Source organism: Hesperophylax consimilis, chromosome 7 (genome assembly GCF_061612785.1).
Source record: "Hesperophylax consimilis isolate HC1 chromosome 7, BYU_Hcon_1.0, whole genome shotgun sequence".
Taxonomy (NCBI): Eukaryota; Metazoa; Arthropoda; class Insecta; order Trichoptera; family Limnephilidae; genus Hesperophylax; species Hesperophylax consimilis.
In genome coordinates, this window is record NC_142842.1 from 27,837,496 (window position 1) to 27,861,922 (window position 24,427).

Genomic DNA, 24,427 nt, shown 5'->3' on the forward strand with positions numbered 1-24,427 from the left:
AGCAACCACTCAATTTGGTAGGCGGGAATGGGTACCGCCGCCCTGGGAACCATTTATTGGATGACCAACACCTCTGCCACAGGTCACCCCAAGTGGTTCGCTACGTTTGGTGACTTAGCAGGGGTGCCCGGGTTCATGGGTTAAGGTTTGCCCAGGTCTTGGTGGCGGGTGCGTCGGCCCACCTTCTGCGTGGCGGGCCGGTTGGGAGATGCTGGTTGAGGGAGACCCTTTACAACCGGTTACCGCTGTCCGGGCCGCTCGATAGTACAGGGGCCCGACCCTCAGGCTCACGACTAAGGGTGGGCTGCCCCATCAGCGAGTGAAAAAACCCCGCCACTGCTGTTGTGCCGGTTCGTGACCGGAGGGGACCCAGCAGCAGCGTTTGGGGCGCATTGGATGCCCTCTCCAGCCGGACTCTCCCAGCCTATCGCCTAGCACCGCAGTGGGTGGGCTGGAACCAAACGCTCATCACTCCTGGACAGCCTGAACCCCATATTCCTACCCACCCCTCATACCTTTCCATTCCAGACCTTCCTTTCCATTCCAGACCTTACTTTCACTTCATACCCTTAAAAACAAAAAACAAAAAAATTAAAATCATGAATATACATAAAAACAAACTTAACATCTTTACAGCGGCGAGTAGCAGGCGTCCCCGGTGCGGGCCAAAACTGTTGGTAAATTTTGCCAACATTCGCGGCCTGCACACAAATTTAAATTCCGTCCATCACCATCTTTTGTCCCAACGTCCCAACCTTCTTTTCCTATCCGAAACTCAGATAGCCGAGCCGCCAGACTCCTCCTATCTGGGCTGCCCGGGCTTTACCCTCGCAAGCAAATTCCGACTGAAAGGACGAGTCTGCCTCTATAGTCGATCTGACGTCAACTGTGTGCGACTATTGAGTCTGGAAAACTCCAGATTCGACGTAATGTGGGTGCGCGTCAATCTTGCCAGTACGGCAAGATTCTACGCATGTCTATACCGCTCACCGAACCATAGCGAATCAGACACTTCCGAGCTCTTCAAACATTTGAGCGATACTATTGATGATCTCTTGCCCCGCTACCCTTCGGCCGAGTTTGTTGTTCTGGGGGACTTCAACGTTCATAACGAACCATGGTTGAAGTTCTCAGGCCCAACGGACTCGGCTGGCCGACAGGCGGAATCCTTTGCCATTTGCTACGGATTAGAGCAATTGGTTCAGGAGCCTACAAGGGTTCCTGATGTCCAGACTCACCGCTCCAATCTGTTAGACCTATTCTTAACTACTGTGCCACACGGTTATAAGATTGACGTCACAGCGCCTCTGGGATCATCTGACCACTGCCTAGTGACGACATCAATCCCCGTTAGCCTCAGACCAACCAATGAGAGGCTGAGGAGAAAAGTGTGGCACTATAGGTCAGCAGATTGGTTCGGTATGCGGGCCCATTTCAATGCTTTTCCGTGGTCAGCTGTTTGTTTTCGGACTTCGGACCCTTCAAGATGTGCCCAGGAGATTGGTGAAGTCATCAATTCGGCGATGGATGGCTTCATACAATCGACTACTAAAGAAACTGGTGTGGGCTCAAAGCCGTGGTTCAGTCGACAATGCTCCGAAGCAGTTCGACGAAAAAACGCGGCTTACCGAGCCTACAACACATCTCGAACGCCCGAAAGCAGATCAGCATACAACAAATCGGCAAAGGAATGCAAGAGAATCATCAATAGGTCAAAATTCGAACACGACCTGCAGATCAGCAAAAAGCTGGCTGCCTGCCCGCATGGCAGCAGAGCATTCTGGTCGCTTGCGGGCTCAATAGGTCGAAATTTTTGCAAACCCAGTTTGCCACCTCTTACCAGACCTGACGGCTCACTAGCAAACACCGCCACCGAAAAGGCAAACCTTTTAGGGAAAATGTTTGCGGAAAACTCGACCCTCGACGACGGGGGTGCTGTTCCGCCGTCGGTTCCTCACTGCGGCTTCTATATGAAAAAGCTGAGGATCCGGCATCGGGATGTACTCTACGTCATACGGGGGCTCGATGTTAACAAAGCTAGTGGACCTGATGGAATACCTGCCCTGGTATTGCAGAGGTGTGCTGCGGAAATAGTTCCAGTTTTGACAAAGCTCTTCAAAATGTCCCTGAAGTGTGGCACTGTGCCCTCTGGTTGGAAAAAAGCGGTAATTCACCCTATTCCCAAGAAAGGTGACCGCTCCAACCCGGCCAACTACCGCCCCATAGCGATCACATCAGTTCTGTCCAAAGTGATGGAACGTGTGATCAACGACAAACTGCTCACATACCTCGAGAAGAACAAAATTATCAACGACCGTCAATACGGATTCCGGCGGAACCGCTCGTGCGGTGATCTTCTCGCGTATGTGACGCATATTTGGGGGCGGTGCCTGGAACGTCACGGTGAGACCCAAACGGTCGCACTAGACATATCCAAGGCCTTTGACCGGGTCTGGCACCGAGGACTTGTCAACAAATTGCATTCTTACGGACTTCCCGCATCCCTGTGTACGTGGATTGCTGACTTTTTAAGGGATAGGTCGATTCAGGCGGTTGCTGACGGTTTCACCTCTTCCTCGCTCTCCATAAATGCTGGCGTCCCACAGGGATCGGTTCTGTCTCCGACTTTGTTTTTGTTGCACATCAATGACCTTTTGACATGTGCACCGATTCATTGTTACGCGGATGACAGTACAGTTCATGATAGCTTTTTGTTTGACAAGCCCCCAAAGGGCACACAAACTCCAACAGCTCGGAGGGCTTTGAAGCAGAGAATGGACGGTTATCTCGAGAGTATTTCCTCCTGGGGTAAAAATAATCTCGTCGAATTTAATGTTTCAAAGACCCAATCCTGTCTGATTACGTCTAAAAGGGATCCAAATGATAATCTAGTCTCCTTCAACGGAAGCAATCTTCCGAACAGGCCTTCCATTGATATGCTTGGTGTAACTATAAGTGACCAGCTCAGGTACGGGGGCTCCATCGAAGCTAGAGTAAAGTTGGCCTCTCAGAAGCTGGGCGTACTGTACAGGGCCCGCAGATACTTTAATAGTACACAACTGCTCACCCTGTACAATTCGCAAGTGCGCCCTACTGTCGAATTTGGCAGCCATCTCTGGTCTGGAGCCCCAAAATACCTGAAAAAAACCCTTGACTCTGTGCAGAAACGGGCGGTCCGTTTGATAGATTCCCCAATCTTAACAAACGGACTGCAATCTTTAGAGCACAGGCGTCAGGTAGGTATGCTGTCCTTGTTCTATCGGTATTACAATGGAAGATGCTCTGAAGAACTAGCGTCATTGATCCCTTCGGCACCGGTGCGTAGTCGGGAAACACGCCAAACGCGCGCCCAACATTTGTACACAGTTGACACTTGTCACATGAGAACGGGTCGCTTCTACGATTCGTTCTTAAGTTCAACAGCTCGGCTGTGGAACGAACTGCCGGCCTCTGTGTTTCCTACCTCCTACAACATGGGACTCTTCAAGACCCATGTTCACTCCTTCCTCTCCACAAAAAGACCCTCCACACAGCATCCCCAAAGATGACATAGGCCCTGAGGGAAATTATTTTCTTCAGGGCCTCCTGTGTGGAGTAAATATAAAAATTAAAAAAAAAACACTAAACAAACAAATATTTTTTTCCAGTTTTTAATTCGTCTTGATTATTCTTATTTAATCCGATAACGGTCAACCTGCTTCCAAGCAGCAAGAAACACTGTCTAATCGCTATTATACGTTCGTGAATACATTGGGAGTAAGTAGGCATATCTCATCAACACACGGTGTCCGGAAAGTCGTAGTACAAGCAGGAATGAATCTATTTGTACATCACACACAGAATCAAAAAAACTTTTTTTTGATCTAAGATTTTAATTTTTTTTCCATTTTTAAGTGATTAAAAATGGAGTAGTGAGCAAATAAAGGAGCCGTGTTCTAACAACTACGCATTTTAAAATACATTAAAAAGCTTTTTTTTAAACCCCCAGCAATAGATATTTTTTTCAAATTTAACCTAAATTACTACTTCGGACTCGATTTACTCGAAAACGAAAGCTAAAATCTTTTTTTTTCCACAAAATCGACTCGCATGGTTTTCCGCTTGTACTACGAGTTACAGGATACAGAAATATATTTATAACAGAAAATATGTTATTACAGAAATCCTATTTAAATGCAGCATGTTTCCTTCATACAAAGAAACGAGACATTGTGAGACTCTATTATTAGAAATATGATATTATTAATTACATGGTTTGTAAATATTCCGAAACCGAAAATATATATACTTCAGTATATAAACCAGGCAATCAATACGTGTGTGAAATATCTAAAACAGCAAAAACTCTCAAACTGTGAGTTGTCGCATTATGACATTTGTGGAGATTTTACATTTGCAGCTTTTTACTTAATTTCCATCACGAGCTATAAAAGCTTCGAAGTATCCATTTATCTGACAAAAAGAAGACAAGATGTCATAATATTATTTGTTCCATCATTTTCAATTATTTAAAAAAAATTGCGAAACCGGGTGGTAACCAGCAACCAATAATTAAACAACAAAAAAATTCCAGTTTAATAATTCGTCTTGATCACTCTTATTTGATCTGATAGCGGCCAACCTGCTTCCAAGCAGTAAGAAACACTAGTCATTAGCACAATACGATATATTAAGGTTACTCCGTTTGGAGGCCACCTCGGTTATTACTGCATTCAAATAACAATAGTAACTAATTACATCATTTCATTAATCACGATCAATTTGATCACTTTTACACTAATGACTGTGATGATGTTGCACCTTTATCTTTGGCGTAAATCAATACGGATTAGCTTAAGAAAATTCATATTTGTTCCGTTATTATGGCACCTGTATCTCGCGATTGTTGCAGCTTGACACATTTAACTTTGCAGATGACTACTTCTTATTTGCCATGAAGTGGTGAATCATTTAAATTAACTGAATTTAAAGTTAATGTTCTTTATACAAATAGAAGGGCATCATATGCGCCTCACATTTTTTTACCTCATATGGGTGTTTTAAATGTTACCTGGCTATTATAGACTTAGAGGCCTTGTGTTTTCTCGGGAGGGAAAAATTTGTTGCCTAAAAACCTGACTGAAATTTCATGTTTTTCATCCTCATTCTCAGCATCATTAGCTTACAAAAACCAAAGGTTTCATGTATATAAGATACCCTCGACATCGCCCTGGTGAAAAACCACTACTAAATATCGAAACGTGGCTTGAAATGGCTTTAGCTGTGTTTGGTGAACAAATCTGAATAGCCAGGTACTTCTCCACCTTCCTCTTCCTCATATCCTCCCATTCTACTCACAGCCTCACAATATACCCCGCTGAGGAGACCATAATTCTACTGGTTCTTCTAGTTCTACTGGAAATGGTTTTAGCTGTGTTTGGTGAACAAATCTGACTATTCAGGTACTCCTTCCCTTTCTAACTTCAGCCTCACAATAGACCCCATTGGGGCGTCCATAGTTCAACTGGTTCAAAGTTCCCATTGAATCGAGTTCTACAATCAATAATTCAAATTAATATTATTATTTCTACAAATTCGACAAAAAAAAATCTATATGCCACAAACTGGGAAATCTACCTCAAACAGAGATTAAAAAAACTTTTTTTTACTTTTAGTAAAACTAAATGCGAATAATAAACTCTTTACTTTTTTTCTTCAAACAATGACAATTAAAGATAATACACGGCCGATAGTAACCTCCTAGCGAACTAAAAACTTTGGACGGAACGCTCAAATAAAAAAAAATTGTAATTTTTTTTTTCAAAATACCATCGTTTTAAGGTAGTTTTCAGGTACCAAAATTGAATTGTTTGTTTGGGAAAAAATTATGGATTCGATATTCTTGTATGGAAAAAATTTTTGTATGGGAAAAAACATCGACGGAATTTCGAAAAATCATTTTTTTTTTACTTCTACCATTTCTTATACGGGGACAAAAATAAATAATGCTGATTTATTAAAAATCTTTTCAAATTATTGGTAATCCTGCTAAAAATGGGAATGCAAGCCGCTTCCTGATAAAGTCATACAAACATAGGAACACACCTGCGTTTGTCTTAATAATATATCAAGACGAAATGCGAAAATGTTAGGATCTTTATGAACAAAACGCATCCAGCCAAAACATTAATATTTTACTTAAATATCAGGATACATATCAATTCATTTGTTAATGGCCTACAGTCCGTTTTAACAGAAAATCGAATAATTCGTTGAGATTCTTAATAAATTAGCAACATTTCATTCCGGAAGTTTATGCCGTGTATCACAAATCCGAAATTGTTTACAGTTTTCTAATAATTAAATCCGGTTTTTCAAGGGGATGTTTTTATTTGATACGTAAAAAGTGGTGAAAGAACGGGCAATAAATAATAGCGCTTTATCTGAGGAACCCAGGGTGCTCACATACCGGCATAAAATCTCAAGCAATCTCCGTCAAAAAAGAGTCCAGTTTTTTGTAGATGTTATTCGGAAAATGGCATTTTTAATAAAGACTTACAATTGCGGGTAAAAACGATAAAAACCTTGGCAATCAATTCTGTTCCGACGTATAATGACACTGCATTGTGACCGCTTCGTGGTCAGCCGGTGTGTTTTCTCCCGAATCGCATTAGCGAAAAAATGCAAAAAGTTAACGATTTCTACGAAAATCAACAGCAAATCGGGTGTCGCCGCAGCCAATTGATTTACCTAGTCGCGGAAAATACTAAATCAGAGGACAGTTAGAATATTACATTGATGAAATTAACAAATATGATAAACACGTTTTCATTAGAACGAACGGTTGCCTGACTGTCTTTAGGCCTTTCTCTTTGAAAAAATGACGCTCTGTTATGTGATGTTTTCAGTATTTTTTATTTGTTTTATTTCTTTTACATATTCCCATAGTTTTTACAAAAAAATCTGATTATATTATTTTTTTTTGTGTTTGTAAAATAATATGTTAAATGCAGATTTGTGCAATTTATAGCTCACGGTGGAAAATATTTTTTGCCTTGACAATGACTAAAAATGAATGCCTTTAAAATTGTAGACAAAAAAACTGTTTATTTCATCACGTCATACTAGATTTTGAGCTTCTCCCGATTAATGAAAGATATTTTAAAATAGAAAAAGATAATTCAAACATTAAAAAATAAAAAATAGTTTTAATTGATATCACGTTTAGCATTCTTTAAATTTGTAAGCTTTATTCTGTAAAAATAACACTACGATTTTCATTATTCAATTTTTTATCATACTTTTATTACATAATAAATTTAAAACTTCCAAAAAATTATATTTATTTTTAATTTTAAGCTTAAGATGGAATAATAATTTAAGATACTGATTTAACTCCGTTATTATTCCTCTTATCAATTTAATCAGCCAATTTCGATCACTTTTGCTGAATCAGGAATCTAATGCTTTAACATTTGTATACACAATACAGGGAGATCAGAAATAGAAAATATACTGACACCAAATACAGACTGAAGCCGAAACCACTCATCATCACTATAAAACATTATTTAATAATTATATATTACAGTAAAAACACCACATAATATATTTATCATTAATTTACAAATTATCCATAATACAATTTTGTATAATATGTAAATATAATCGTCAGCATGAGAGATCCCACTGAGGACATCATTATCTCTACTTGTTACTCTTCCTTATAAAAAGGAAGATAATAAAAGATGTATTATTATTATACGGCACGTCGAATCTACGATAACCAATTTCTGGGTTATTTCAATAAGCTAAGTCGAATTTTCAACTTTAAATTCTGAATTTTTCTCATTAAAATCTAATTGGACTCACTTCCAAATTTTAATACTGTGATATATTTTTATATGATTCAAAATCCAAGCAAAGCTGCCTGGTGATACGAATGTCAACACGTCATCATTTAAAAAAAACGTTGATTGGGGCATGAAAGGTGTTTAAATTAAATTTTCATCTTTACATATTCAACAAACCGTTATAAACGTAACCATAGCACATAAAACATTGTTTATCCTGACCCAATCCACCAGAAAAGAGCGGACTAACGTTATGGATAGATGAACAAATAAACAAAGTTAACAGACAAGAGTTCGCTCTGTAAAAAGTTGTTTGGACCACGTTGTCTGTTGTCTCGTTGCCGTATGATTGGTCTTGACCTTAACATTCACTTTTTAAAAACCTTGGTGCAACGGATAAATATTATAAATTTGAATACTGGCGTCCATTAGTTGATTTTATGGCATATGCCTCGGTTCACAGAGGTTCATGTACGAAGGCTTGGAACTTGATAAATACTAAGAATATTTTATGGGCGTATTAAAAGATAAATTTTTAAAAGGTTTGTTAATTGCGTTTTTGTCATATCCCACGATATTAATTGTTTTTTCATAGTTAAGTATTATAGAATATTGGTAAGTTACATATTTTTAATATGCAAATTTATTAATTATTAATAGTTTAGATGGAGGAGGTGTATTTTTACCATGTCCAATTTCTACATTCAATTAAACTTAGTTCGATTACATATTAAATTTTATGTATATAAGATTAATTTTGTGGTGTCTTAAATAGCTCGCATAATTCATTTTTTTGAAAATATAAATATTATCATACATTTGAACCAACATTGACAAAAATCAAGTGTAACATTTCTGTTAAAGAATCATTTATACATAACTAAAGTGCCCAGCAACAATCTTTTGTATTTATTTAGTGATAAATTGAATATGTCCACGACTGAAGATTCGACATTATTACCCTTGTATTACCCACATAATTACCGTTAGTAAACTGAGTGTACGGATTGTGGTAGTTAGGCCCAGAATTTCTGCAGTGAAAAAAAATCCTGACTTCTATAGTTAGTTGAAAACTCAAATAAAACGTAAAAGTAACGAAATGCACAGAATAAAAATGATAAAAACGTGTAACAAATTAATCTAAGCGTTTAAGTTACACCCTGTAGCTGTTCGACAACACTTTAGTGACTTTTATCTTCGGTTCTATTCAGTATTTTCCAAAAATTCAAAATGTTTTTTCACAAACATGCTCTAATTTTTAAAATTAATATTTGTATTTTTTTTAGAAAAAATAAATATTTTTACATTTTATACAGTAACATAAAGAAAAATAAAAATAGCCGTGCTTCACTATAAAGAAGAGATAAGACCAATTAACATGATACATTCGTTGTAGGGGACATCCTCATTAGAAGAAAGATTTACTATTGTGTAATTTTTGTGGAGCACCACTGATTCTATTGACTTACCCCCTTACTAATAAACGTGTTTCAAATTTTACTCAACTGATAAACAACTAATTACCGCACATTATTGGTGGTTTATCAGTAGTAAAAAAATTAAAACACGTTCATTAGTAAGGTCCCAACACTTTACCACCTGTGAAAACCACATTTAAAAAACTTCTTCAAAAGTTACAAAAAAATACGTAAAAATGTAAAGTTATTCGTTTAAAGTTGATTTGTTTAAAAGTTGCTATATTATTTGGTTTTATCATTAAAGGAGTTACTAGATTCTTCATCCGCTCCATGTGATCAATACGACTTTATAATATAAACAAGAGGCTTTGATGAAGTCAGTGTGGGGCGTTATGGCTGGGAGGTGTGCTTGTGGATGTGGGTGTTGGTGTGGATATGTGTGTGAGTGTGTGTTTGGGACTAGACAAGCTGGAATGGGACCCACTAACAATAACCACATTGTCTAGGTCTGGACAACCAAACGGCATATATTCGTAGGGCCGACTATTAAATTGGTTTTATTTTTTATTTGATGTGTGTAGGTACTAGAATTTAGCCGTACGTTAAACTGTTGTATTTATTACTAAGTAGGTCTTTATGTATGTTGTTAAAAAAATACTATTTTTACTAGTTTCTTTAGTAGGTGTACGGGACGGCACTGTAGTCGCCGGCCGCACAGACGATATAGCGGGAGTGGCCGGCTGGCCGCTTCGACGCCTTGGAAGGGAAGGTCGGGAAAAAGTAGGGAGAATGTTGAAAAAATGGAAAAAATGGGGAAAAATATGGGGAAAATGAAAAGTGGGGAAAAATGTGGAAAAAATGGGGAAAAATTATGAAAGGGAAAAATGGGGATAATGTGGGGGGAAAATGGGAAAAATATAGGGAAGGGAGAAATGGGGAAAATGTGGGAGAAAGGTATAAGGCAGGGGGGAGGAAGGTAGGGGGGAACCTGCGCCCTGACTAGGGACGCTTCGACTTTTGTGACAGTTTATTCTTGATGAACACCAGGGAGCCGGGAGAAAGAAGAAGGCCAGGTTACAGTGAAGGTCCAGGGCAGAAGAGGCTTGAAGAAGGCAGTCAGGGCAGTCCAGGAGAGATGTTGATCGTTCGATGGTTGCTGGCTCTCTCCCGAATTGCACAAGTTTTCTGCCTTTTAAAGGACCAACGGGCCTAGCTCTCCCTTTGTTAGCGACAAATTCCGAGAATTATTTTTGGGTTCCCGGAATTTGTCACAGGAGAGAGCGCCGTTGTTGCGTAACTTGGAAGGGGACGATTTTGACTAGGTCCCTGACTGTTCTTCAACCCACTTTGCCCGGGTCATTTTATTTAAATACATTTTTGTGAGTTTGCACAAATTACATATTAAAAGGGGGAATTGACATCCAAAAGGCAGTTTTGCACAATATTCAATTTTGTGCAAACGGCAAGTTTTGTAAAGGAAACTGCGTTTGCACAATTTCAAACCTTGTGCAAATTTACATTATTAAAGGGAGTTGGTATTAAAGGGGAAGATTTGCACAATATTCAATTTTGTGCAAACGGCAAGTTTTGTAAAGGAAACCGCGTCTGCACAATTTCAAATTTCATGCAAATCTTCCATGTTTTGTACAGATTTAATATAAGAAAGTATTTGGGGGGTCAAGCCTTTGTTTTTTGTCTATAATGATGACTGCTTGACCCCGTGGTTTTATTTATTGATCAGTTTTTCGTATAAGATTTACAGTTTTACACAAGTGCAGATAAGATTACAGATTTTTATAGAGAGAATTTTGTTGCCTAAATTCGAATATGCGCAGAGGTGAGTTTGTAAAGGAACTCCCTCTGCGTAAATTCAGATTTATTAAAATTAATTTAAGTCGGTGGAGGTACGTCCGGTACAGTAGGTATAGGTATAGATATATGGAAAAAATTGCGTCATGAGTCGTGGAGTCGCAAATTGCGTCATGAGTCGTGGAGTCGCAAATTGCGTCATGAGTCGTGGAGTCGCAAATTGCGTCATGAATCGTGGAGTCGCAAATTGCGTCATGAGTCGTGGAGTCGCAAATTGCGTCATGAGTCGTGGAGTCGCAAATTGCGTCATGAGTCGTGGAGTCGCAAATATTGTATGTGAACCAATTTTTAGTTTTATTGTAGACTGTTATCAATATTTGATACAACTACTGGGATAGCTGTGGTAAATATTTAGAATCAGAAATAGATTCTGACTGACAATTATCTAGATAGATGCAACTGTATTTTGTTATGATTTTTCTGATTCAGATTTACGTTTGAGAATCGATAGTATTGACTTCAATGATTATAATGTGGGGTTACTGCCAAAAACTTACAAGACATGTTTTGGAGTAAACTTAATTTTAAAGTTTGATCTTCATTTATTAGGTCAGTATTTTGGAAATGATTTTAAGTTAAATTTTTTTAATTATTTAGGTGTTGTTTTCTAAACAATGTGCTTTTGCAGTAATTTCCTTGAGTATAAATTATAAAAAAAAGTTTTTTTTTAAGGATCAATAGCTAAAAACATACTCAACGGCACAAGAGGGAACCCAAATTTATTGCAGACATAAATTATAGTACATAAACATTAAAATCACCAACCATTAAGTTACCACTTTTGGCAATAATCCCATGAGATATTAAAATTTGAGGTTTTTACTCGCTAAGCTATGCCAAAAATAGTTTTTACAAACAAGCTAAAATATGTGTTAAAATCAAAAATGTCTTTGAATAATTGACTAATTCTCACTTACACAAAATGCGGCAGCCTAAAAAAATGCTATCTCTAATTTTTATTATAAATAAATAAGAATTAATTCCTTAATGGTTATTATATACATTGGTGACCTTAAATTGAATAAAAAATGCCTTTGTATTCAAAGTGTCTAAGTATAATAATTCTGAAATGATATATTTTTTAATGACAAAAATACATTCATAGTATTAATTTTACTAAAGTATAAGAAATGCAAGTTTAATTAAAATTCACATATCTAATTTCAGTTGTAATTTTTTAATAATTTATTTGGATCACTTGATTAATGGCCTATTGTGAAGTGGCCTCTACGATTTTTCATAAAAATACACTATACAAATTATCAACTTGTTACTATTCAAACCTGTTGGATGATCTCATAAGTATCAATATAATAAAGTTGTTTTAGTAATTAGCGGTGTTTTGCTGAAAGTTTTTTACTTGCAGTTAATACTTGCCTGACATAGTGATTAGTTGGACATCGCTTGTCTTCCAACAATTACCACATAGGTGGGAAAAACTCATTTTCGATTTATGGTGAATTCCATAAATAAACGCATTTTCCCTACTTAATGAACGAACTTGTATCGTGACATAATATGTAGGTACCAACGTGATGCGGTAAAATAAATTTAATTTAAAATTCATAATATAAAAAGTAGGTAAGTTTTTTGATTTTCACGGCCAAAAGCATTTTTGTTGTTTGTTTTTGGGGTGTTATGCCGTGTTGCGCTAACTCCTTCTTTAGCCGACGTTTCGGACAGCGTTGCAGTGTCCATCATCAGGGCAAATCCGGTAGATCCGAAGATGTGTGACACAAAGAAGGAGTTAGCGCAACACGGCATAACACCCCAAAAACAAACAACAAAAATATAAAAAGTAGGTCAAGTTACACCGGCTAAGTAGGCACTATTAGGGACTTTTGTTTTTTGTATAATTTAATTTTGTTGAGCGCGCAGATATTATACAATACCTTGAGATTAAAAAATATTTAACAAAAACCAAAAAATTGTTTATTTTACAGCAGATTCATTATAACCACAATTTATTGAAATACCTACTAGACAATACTGACGTTGTAAAGTGTGTTAAATAAAATTTTGGTCTCCGGTGACTTTTCAAAACGAACAAAACAATTTGGTGACTCTGCTGAGTAACCATCTAACCCACCACCCAGACCTTTACTCTTCGTTACTTATTGATTTTTTATATTTTTTAAGAAAAAAAAGTCACCGGAGACTAAAATGTCATCTATATCATCACTAGAAACAAAAAAATAACCTCAGCAATTATTGGAAAGTCAGTTGCGTCTCAATACGCTACAGAGGAACCTATCTAAGAACATATAACTCTTTTGCTGTGTGACCTCCATTTTTTTGTTTTCAATTACTTATTAATTAGCACATGTCATGTCTTATCATACTTAAAACTTCCACATAATTCAGAAAATGAAAAAAAAATCGGTACGGACAGTTGTCTAAAACTGGTAAATTTAACAGAAACCTCTGACTTAAACAGGGTTTTTTTTGCATCAGATTTTGAAAGAACGTTTACATTTGATTACCCATTGATTCGTTTAATTTCTATGAAATTGATCAATTACCTCACTTACTTCGCCTCCTATATCCACTAAAATAGTAAATGTTTCCACCCAACTCACGGACCAACTTTATATTAAGTTTACACCGGCCCGTAAACTTTATAACTGGAAATTTTACGGGCAAAAAAGTCACGGCGGAAAATTCCAAAAGTTTATTCTTACAATGAAGTTCATCACGTCCAGCCCGGGGTAATCCCCGCAGCTGGGAGCAGAAGCAGCAGTCATGGGGCTAGAGGAAATTTATACGAGACAAAACTGCAAGCAGGCCGCAAGGAAATTGCGGATGATAATGTACAAGACAAAGTCGATTATGCGACGGGTGGTTAGCATATATTGCTCTAGGGGATGAAACTATAATATGATACTAGATATACTAGTACTTTTATGAACAGTAGACCTCGCGTCCGAAAACGTTTGTTTCTATTTGTCACTTATTTATTAAATCAAAATAAAAAATTTCCTCTGAAATCATACGATTTGAAAGTAAACACTCAAATAGGTAACTACCTAATTTTAAACCATAAATATATCCAGTAATAGTTTTATTTTATTTCAAATTCGGAATTATACGATTTTTCAAAAGAATTGTCACTGATCAATAGATATCAGTGACAATTCTTTTTTTCAAACCATCTTCAGGCTGGTGGGTACTATAATACTGATTATTCCGATTTGACAGTTCGTGGTGGGAACCATGGCACGATCTTGCGAACTATGGCGGGATAAAAAGGTAGTATCCAACAAGGCCATCTTGAACCGGAACCGGTACGTAACAAAAAAATTACAAACAGATGAAATGCAATCCCTAAGCTATGTCCAATATATCTGAGCGAAATGATGCCAGACTCGAAAACGGCGTAAATAATGTAAATACGAAAATAAACATTTTTACGCATATATATGCATTAGGTATTAATAATATTGCATGGCACAAAAAATGCTCCCAACGGCCTGTAGCATATGAAACTATTTTTTTAACTTGTGTTTATCGTAGCATAATGCCAATATTATATTAACCAGAGAATTCTTGCATATGCACATTCAGTTTTGTGTATTTGCCTATATTTACGGGAATATAATTATTATATAAATAAAAAACTAAGCAAGAAGTGAATGTCAATGAAAGTGAACAATAAACATGAAAAATAAAATGCATCATGCAATTATTAGTCATTAACATAATTTTTACTTAGATGACAGTATAAAAAGAGAAGAGCAGGATTATGAAAGCGAAACCGGTTCTTGACACAGCAGTGATAAGAAGTAGGTACACATTTCGCTGAGATCTCATTATAATATGTATTACATAGTGTAATCTATCAAAGACACGCAATTATTTCTAATTCGGAGTCTATATGTGACAAATGCGACAATATACAAAACATGGACAATATATACACAGACAACGTTGAAGCCCTAAGTAAGTCTGCCTATATTTTATTTTACAGGGAGAGCGATCAAAACAAACTAAAAAGCCATCGTGACATTGCTGGTTGCTAACACTTACGAAAATTCCAGATCGGCATTGATGGAGTGGATTAAATATGGGAGACCATTACATGGTCCCATTGCGGATGAAAGAAAACGAAAAAGGAAAGAGTTTAAAATAGTTCTTAAACACTGTCAAAGCTCTTCTAAACAAACAAAGATGGATGATATCGTAAAATCACTTGACACAAAGCAGTTTGCCCAATTCTGGAAGAAAAGCCATAACCTGGTCAAACCAAAAACTCGAATCGCCAGCCAAATTGATGGGTCCGTCCCTGATACCGTCTGTCCCTGATATTATGAAATATGATGGACAAAACTTTTCCTCTCTGAAAGTAATATAATGAAGCCCATAACAGGCACTAAAGCTGGTAAATCTCCAGGACATGATAATCTAAGTATTGAACACATAAATTACAGAGGTAGATACATACCCAAACTACAAAACATACTGTTCAACGTAATCCTTAAACACAACCATATACCGGGCGCAATGACGAAAACAATCATAACTCCAATCCTGAAATCGGTACAGCCTGACATGACTAACTCCAGCAATTACCTAAGTAAAGCCTTCGACAGGGTCTGTCATAAAATATTATTGAATAAATTGAAAGCTATTAATATACCTACCATATATATAAACATACTATCCAGATGGCACTACCAGCAGAAAAATGTTGTACGGTGGGCAAGTACATACTCCCAGCCGATATATTTGCGGTCGGGGTTAAGGCAAGGAGGGTGTATGTCCCCCATCCTATTTAATGTATACATGGACGAGTTGTCAAGTCGCCTGGACATCAGAGCGGGCTGTCGTGTTAACAATGCATGTATAAACCATATAAGCTACGCAGACAACATCCTATCTCCGTCGATCAAGGAATTAAGATTACTTCTAAACATTTGTGAAGAATATGGAAAACAGCATAATATGATGTATAATCCAAAGAAGACGGAATTGATTGCGTTCCGACACGGAAAACATCCAGTTAGAAGTAAGATGCTCCCTGTATACCTTTACGAGGCAAGAGTAAATACATGTTCGAACGTAAAATACTTGAGCCACATTATTAATCAAGACCTATCGGACGATGGCGATATCGAACGACAAAGGAGAAGCCTAAGCATAGTGTCTAATATGATTGCCCGTAGATTCTGCAAATGAAGCAATACCGTTAAAAAAATACTGTTCAACGCATTCTGTACTGGCCTGTATACGTGTGAAACATGGTGTCGCTACCGAACTTGCTCGATGGAACGACTCCAAATTCAATATAATGACGACTGTAGAATCATATTTGGATGCTGAAGATATAGCAGCGCATCGACAATGTTCACAGAATTAGGACTAAATGGATTTGCCGGCCTGATGAGACACCGGGTCACTGGAGCCAGGATGCGGCTAATGGCCTCCGCCAACACGTTGGTGACTGCAGCCTACCAGCACCAAGCCCCACTACTGAGTGAGCACTGGGCCCAATCTCACTCAAGACCACCCCCTGAATAGTTGTTAATTACTTTGTTGTTAATTTATTCTTTGTCATATATTTTTTCGATTTCACATACCTACTGTGCAAAAAATATGTATAAATATATGTGGGACGTGTGGGATTGCACTAACCTCCCCACATCCTGGAATAAAAATTATTATTATTATTATTATACTAAAAATGTTTGCTTTACGCATATTAATATCCAACAATTAACACGAATTGCTTGAAGGAATTCAATTCAAACCAGACAAAACCACACATTAAACATCCCAGAATGCGACGATAACTCAAAACAGAACACATTCATTAACCGCGTTTCATACATTTTAAACATTTCATACAGTGAATTTGACTTAATTAACTCAGCATCTCACATATTCAAATCTAAAATCAATAAATAACTTACAAACAATACATATTACTCTACACAGACTAGATCCATTCCCTTCCACTCGCTACCACCCTTTCTCTATTTTCTCTATTATATCAATGAGAACCTATTATTGGTTTAACTATTGCACATATTTTACAATACATTATAAAAACTGTCGATTTTCCCAATAAAATAGAATAAAAATGACGTGAATTTTTTTGTTAAATTTAAAAAGCTTTTTCAATGTGCACATTCAACGTTACAAAAAATTATTTCAATAGGTTACATGTGAGCGAGAACAATCAAATAGTTTGTGATAAAAAATATTAAATGATAGCGTTAGCGATATTAAGAAATTACCCAATCTTTGTCTTGTCGGTTAGTTTTTAGGATTTTGAAGTTTGTTTTTCACAAATCCTTATCCAAAGCCAACTAAAGTCAACTTGAAATTACTATATTTCTCAGATTTTAACTAAATAATTCCTGACCTTTACTTTTGAGATTACTATGTCAATTCCTCATTTTATCGAATGAATCAATGACTTAAGATGCAATTTAATGATTAATTAATTATTATGCACATTTAATTAAAAGTTATATTTCACTGACTTATACATTATAATTTTTCAAATATATGATTGACTGCACATCTGATTAAAGTGTTAGCATTTAAAATCGATTGGGACCTTTTCTTGAAGGTCAAATCGTGAAAAATTGAGCTCATCACAGATATTGAAAGCGAAATAGTACAAACTGTTATTGATTTGATTAATAGCGTAAAGGCCAAGGACATCTAATCATCGCACTGCGCTTAAAGGATATTTTTTCCTCATAATGTTTCTTGCCCAAAGTGATTAGAGCATTCGCTGGTATTTTCAGCAAAGTTACCTAGACCGGTTCTTTTAATTTTGCGCATACAAAATAACATCGCAAATCAATTACGGGAACTTCAACAAACATTTAACGACTTTGTAGAGGAAAATATATATTCCGTTTTGATCACGGGTGTGAAGATCTACAGACAATAAACACGATTGCTATTAAGATGTTGTTTTGCATTTAAAATTACATAAAAATTTTAAATTTTGGAATCACGATTTTTCCTTATGGGTTTCTAATGATTCCATGGGTCAAGTTGATAAAATTATGTTAAGTATGGCATACAAAGAAGTTACATTACATATGTTTTTAATGATTTATATTAATGTATGTTATATATTAATCCGATAGTATTATTTTACTAATGACTGCCCAGTTTAGGATTGTTGTAAACGGAAGTGGCGCCCTCTGTTATTTTCAAAAATAACTGTTGAAGTTTTCAAACCGCGGCAACGGGTTTTTAGCTGCTAGTCAATATTAATGTTTTTACATGCCTTGTCTGGCTAATATCCGACTATGTTTTTTGCATAAATATTTTTATATTTAAATACAATTACAATCACCAGACGAGAAAGACAAAGTAAATTAGATTGATCGCAAGGAAGAAATCAAGCACCTACAAATCTCTTATGTACCAGGCCGTCCAACTTTACAACAAAATACCGAATGAAATTAATTAAGATTGAAAATATGATTCATTTTAAAAATGAACTAAGAAAGTATATCTACTTTGAATGTTGAAGTTTTGTTTGTGATTAAAAATGTTTAAATTCAAAACATTTAAAGATATATTACGTTTGCCAAATAATGTTAATTATTGTTTCTAAAATTATTAGCACACCCGACAATGTGAGCTAACTTAAGATTGATAAATATATATATATTTTTTAATGAACTACAAAAACTATATAATTGAAACGTGTGTATGAAAACTTATTGCAACCATTTAAAAATTGTAATAAAACATAACCAATAAACAAGCAACGAATTGTGTTAAATTTATTATTTAACACAATTCGTAGCTATTGGATAATTAAGTAATTGTGATTTCCTTTTTTCCTATAAGATTATTTATAATATATTTTCATAATTACTACTGTTTTTGTTACAAACTTTATGCCACTGCCATGTATGTTATGGTGACCGGATAAATCATAACAATGATAATTCATCACATCTTTAAAAAGTTATACAAAGCATGGAAAGTGATGAAACAAAAACTTTATTAACTGGTTTAAGTGGGTTAGGTTAGGTTAGGTTAAAAAAAAATTCATCGTTTCTAATGACTTTATATTACTTTTTAAAAGTGTGTTGAATTGTCATTGTGTTGAGTTATCATGGAACCGTATGTTATATACTTTTTTATCAAATTTATTCTGAACTCACATGTTTGTGATGCATTGATGTATTAGTCAATAGTGTCATGCCATCCAGAATCTCAAAATCTTTTTCTTGAGTTTTGTTTGTTCTATTTTAAAATTGTCGTTTTTTTGGAAACATTGCAGACCTGCATGTTTTTAAATAAAAATGTGAAATTTTTTATTGACGGATTTATCAAAAATCTGACAAATTTTAAATAATTCACTTTACATCTATCATATATTTTACGAATTTTCTGAATTTGCTGTCCACTGACATACTTTTTCCTAAGCACGCAGCACATTTTTTCTTTCATCAGCAGTATTACAACTGTCTGGTGATAATACATCTTGCCGAAACGTCAATCCATTCTGTACATGTTCTTTAGTCCCTACATAAGAACTAACACGATCCAATGATAAAAGCCTTGCATTGTTATATCAGCATCGTTGTATCAAATTCAACAAGACACTCTTGAGAAAGCCCTCACCAGTTGCTTCTTTTCTAATACTCTTGCATGTACAAATGTACATATCTCGAATCTACAAGATGTTACACGTGTACCTATTTTAATTGAAAGAGACTTGGCATAAGCGGTGGCCGTTGCGAGGAAACATTATTCCATCCACATTTATTCGACCAAACGACCAAATGTGCACCGAGCTTATTCATGGGCGGAGGCTATATCTGGCTCTGCTAACGATGGTTTTTAAGTCGAATAACGGCTACGTACTGTAACCTAACGACAGAATAATAATAGACATATATTTCTTACATAATTGCACACGTGATATTTTAAGTAGAGAACTTTTTGTGTAGGTGTTTGAAAAACAATAACGAGGAAGGTAATTTCGTTTAATTCCATCCAAGGTGATCTTTTTTATTAAAATTTGAAAGAATAAACGAAACCAATAAAAGAGCAGTTATAGGTAGGTACTTATAACTGCTCTTTAAATAAAGACATTAAGGTACTTATCTATTACCGATGATATTACAATACTCACATATATGTAATTGTTTGGTAAAATTATGACAAATGTGGCAAGTAAGAATGTTATGTTAACAGCAAATTATTAATTCAAACGTTGTTCATGTTAGATAGAAATTCAAAGATTATGTATTTAAGGGCGGGGGGGGGGGGGCATTTTTGTGTTTAAAAGTTGCGTCGAATTCTACATTCTTCATTACGGATGAGACTGAGATGACAAGATACGATTACTCGCTTACACTAAGACGAATACGGAACGCTACGTGAGACGACCTACTGCAAGTAGGTTCTCCTTCTTATAATAATATTTTTTCAGGATGTCGGGAGGTTAGTCCAATCCTACACGTCCCATATAGACAAACACATTGATTGTACAATAGATATATGAATATAGCGATTTTTTTTAGGAAATACGAGTAAGTCTGAAGTTATGTGTTTATACGTTCGCTATCTCACGTTCTCTAATGGCACTGACAATTTTCGGAAATCAATCGAAATAATTGTATTTTTCACAATAATAAATAATTTGTTAATTCTTGGCTTTTACTAGTGTTTGGCATGGGGCGCTATTTCATCACACACGAGGGCATTTTGGCACTTTATATGCAATTTAGGTAGCATACAACCTCACGCGATGCGTGACATTTTAGTACGAAAACTATGAAATCTAAAGTACGACAATCAGCGTTTATTTGGCTTGCCACTTTGAGAGTTCTACAACATGCCTATATGTAAAATAATGTCATTGTCTATTACCAAGTTTTCTTTTATATTTGAACCCTTGCACTTTTTAAGTGTACTGAATTATCCTGTACCTAATTGGTTTAGATAGTTTATTGCTTTGATTTATTTTAGATGAAGGTTAGAGAAATTATTAAAATTATGATTTATTGTTATAAGTTCATTGGTATAAGAGAAATGCATGCAACTGGTGTTGAATTAATATTGTTCATATGGGTTCCTACGTAATCTGTAAAAGGTGTGTAACAGTGCTAGTGCAACGTCCGAGTTTCAGTAATCTATTTTTAATTAATATTTAGATAGGTAGGTTCTGAAAGTAGTTGTCATGGGTCATGACAACTACGGGGTTTTCCAATAAGAGGTGTTATTTTGACATTCAATCGTAAAAGATCAATGGTTTCGTTGCTTGTGTGGCACGTAGCGCCGTCTTGTTGAAAGTAAACGTTGTCCAAATCAATATTATCCAATTCCGGCCATGAAAAATCATGAATCATCTCTCGATAGCACAATCTATTCACCGTAACTGTTGCTCCAGCCTCATTTTCAAAAAAGTAAGGTCCAATGACTCCGCCGGACCATAAATCGCACCAAACAGTCACATGTTGAGGATAGAGAGGCTTTTAAACAATAATTCCTGGGTTTTCCGAGCTCCAGATGCGACAATTTTGCTTGTTGACGAAGCCACCGAGGTGGAAATGGGCCTCATCACTCAAGATGATTTGCCTTCGATTCACTCAAGTGAATTTTAATAATTTCAATGCGTTGTTGAAGCGTGTATCGTTCCATTTTTATTAATGGCGTAGTTTCTACTTGTCAAATGTTAAAAATGACAGCTTTAAAAGTAACATCTACCAAAATAGCGGGCTATTCAAAATAACACCTCTTATTGTAAAATCCTGTACTTTCAGCATATGTATTTAAATATTTGTATTGAAAAGAGAAAAATCTATGTAAATTTCATAACGTCAGGCATACCATTGGAGAGTTTTACTGATTCAATAAAATGATTTTCTGTTTTATATATGAGTTCTTCCTTAGAAAAGGGTAATTGCGCATTTGAATAGGTACCTGGATGCAAATAAATAATATCAAAGGTCGTATTGTCAATAATAGCCTCACCATATTGCGTGTCTGCGCATGAGGAAAATAAACTGTTTTTGATTAGGTTTTCCCAAAATATGTTTACGTAAACTATACCTACCTACGCAAATTTTTTTAATATATGCTACATAATTTACATTTAATGGAGCAACATCTGCATCAAAAAATAATGACGAAAACATTCATTTTTTTTAGACTCCTTTTAGTGGCGGAGAGTGCATTTTGTCATGCTGAATGATGGCTATGACCAAACAAAAATATATATTTATTTTAAATCACTCTTTTAATTTTTTCAGGCACAAAACAAAACAATTATTTTTTATATTTCGGCCTTTAATCATAGTGGTCTAAACATTTGATCTACAGTCAGAAAGTTGCGAAATTCTTTACAGCCATCTTATAAAGATAGCACATAATAAAAGAAAATAACTACATTTTTAAGTTAATTTTAATTGAAACCCTATAGCACTGAAAAGGTGACGAATCGGCAATGATTAAAGTTCAGCTTGATAATTCCCGGAAGGAAACAGTTTTGAAGCATTAAATGAGTTTCATTGCGTACACCTCATTCTACCTCCAAATTAGATAAATCCCAGAGTAATATTGATACAAAAACCCGCGCACTTTAATCTGTATTCACGATTGCCTAGGCTAAAGAATTCAATAAAGGTGAAAACACATTATTAAAACTCGACGCGACCCGATGAAACGCGATGCGTGTTGAGTCGAATCAAATGTATTGTTTTCTTATGACCAGAAACACACTATGAACATCCGACGCGACGCCATGTCGGATGTTCATAGTGTGTTTCTGGTCATAAGAAAACAATACATTTGATTCGACTCAACACGCATCGCGTTTCATCGGGTCGCGTCGGGTTTTAATAATGTGTTTCCACCTTTAACAAGACCTGACTTGACTATTCTGCCAATTGAGACTAAAATAGATTCATTCAATAATTTAATCAATTCTAAGGAAAAGTATTCGATAATCTTAGAATCCTAGACACATCTACGTGAACATTCGCTATAAATATCAGAATATATTACCATAACATTATGCACCTATTTTTCATACTGCTTTTTATTTTAATTTTCGTTTTAAACAAGGGTTCTAGATTATAGTTTTCAGAGAGGTTGCGGAGTAGTTGTCCGGAATTTTCATATTCAAAATTTTTAATTTTAATTTGCATTTTTTCCACTTCTTAGCTCATAATAATCTGGGAATTCCTAGCTAGCTATCAGGGCCGGGGGCGTCCAGGGGATAAGGAGTGTGATGAGGGGGAGCGGTGGTAGGGAAGGAGGCGGTGGAGTGGTGTGGGGGGGCGATGAGGTCTGCAGCAGAACGAGTCCACCGTATAATGAAGTCAGAAAGCCGAGGTTATTTGAATTATTTGCATATTTTTTGTGCATCCGCGACGCTGTCCTGCCACTGCACTTTCTTACACAAAGATAGCTGCACAATAGAAAACAAGATGCATTCGGAGATAGGCAGGTACCCCCGCTGCATTAGGTATACACAGTGCATCTTGCATCTAGTATCTGCCACCCACTCGAGCTGGATCTCGCCCATTCCACGGGATTCTCAATATAGAGCAAATATCTAAAGTTCCGCAATAATGTTTGCATAAGGGAATAAGATGGCGCATGAGATTTTGTTTGCTGTTCGGAAAATTACGCAATGGAAATGATCTATGACCTCACCAGTGGAAACGCAAACCAGTGCGAACACAATCAACATAAAATGTTTCTCCGTGATTCTAGATTATTATAAGATATCAGAGTAGTTTTTACTCTAGACCACGACATATGTACCTACCTGTAAATAATATATTAAGATCTTAAATATGGTAATATGATATTAATACGCTGCACATCGTTCTGATGACGAATATTGAATAAGAATTTAGTATTCTTAAACGGTGATTTTAAGAACAGTAATTAATTGCAAACTTGCATCTTATTTTTGTTTGAGAAGAATAATAATAATGAGATTTGGATGATTTGTATAGCACAGTTTTTCTGCAGAATACCCCTAGTGCGCTGTATACATATATATATATTTTTTTATGTGACACCTCACAAGAGTGTCCCTGCCTGTGCAGTGAACAGACAGGGGAACTATTTCACCACCCGGTTGGGCGGCGTTGTGAGGCGGAATAAGGTAGGGGCTGTAGGAAGGGATTTGTTAATGCGGGCCTTGAAGAGCCTCGGATTATAGGAGGGAGGAAAAACAGATGCCGGTAGCTCGTTCCACATACGAGTCGACTTACACAAAAACGAGTCGTAAAAACGGCCCGTTCTCATGAAGCCAACGTCAACCGTGAACGGGTGTTCAGTTCGTGTCCGCCGAGTTTCGCGCAC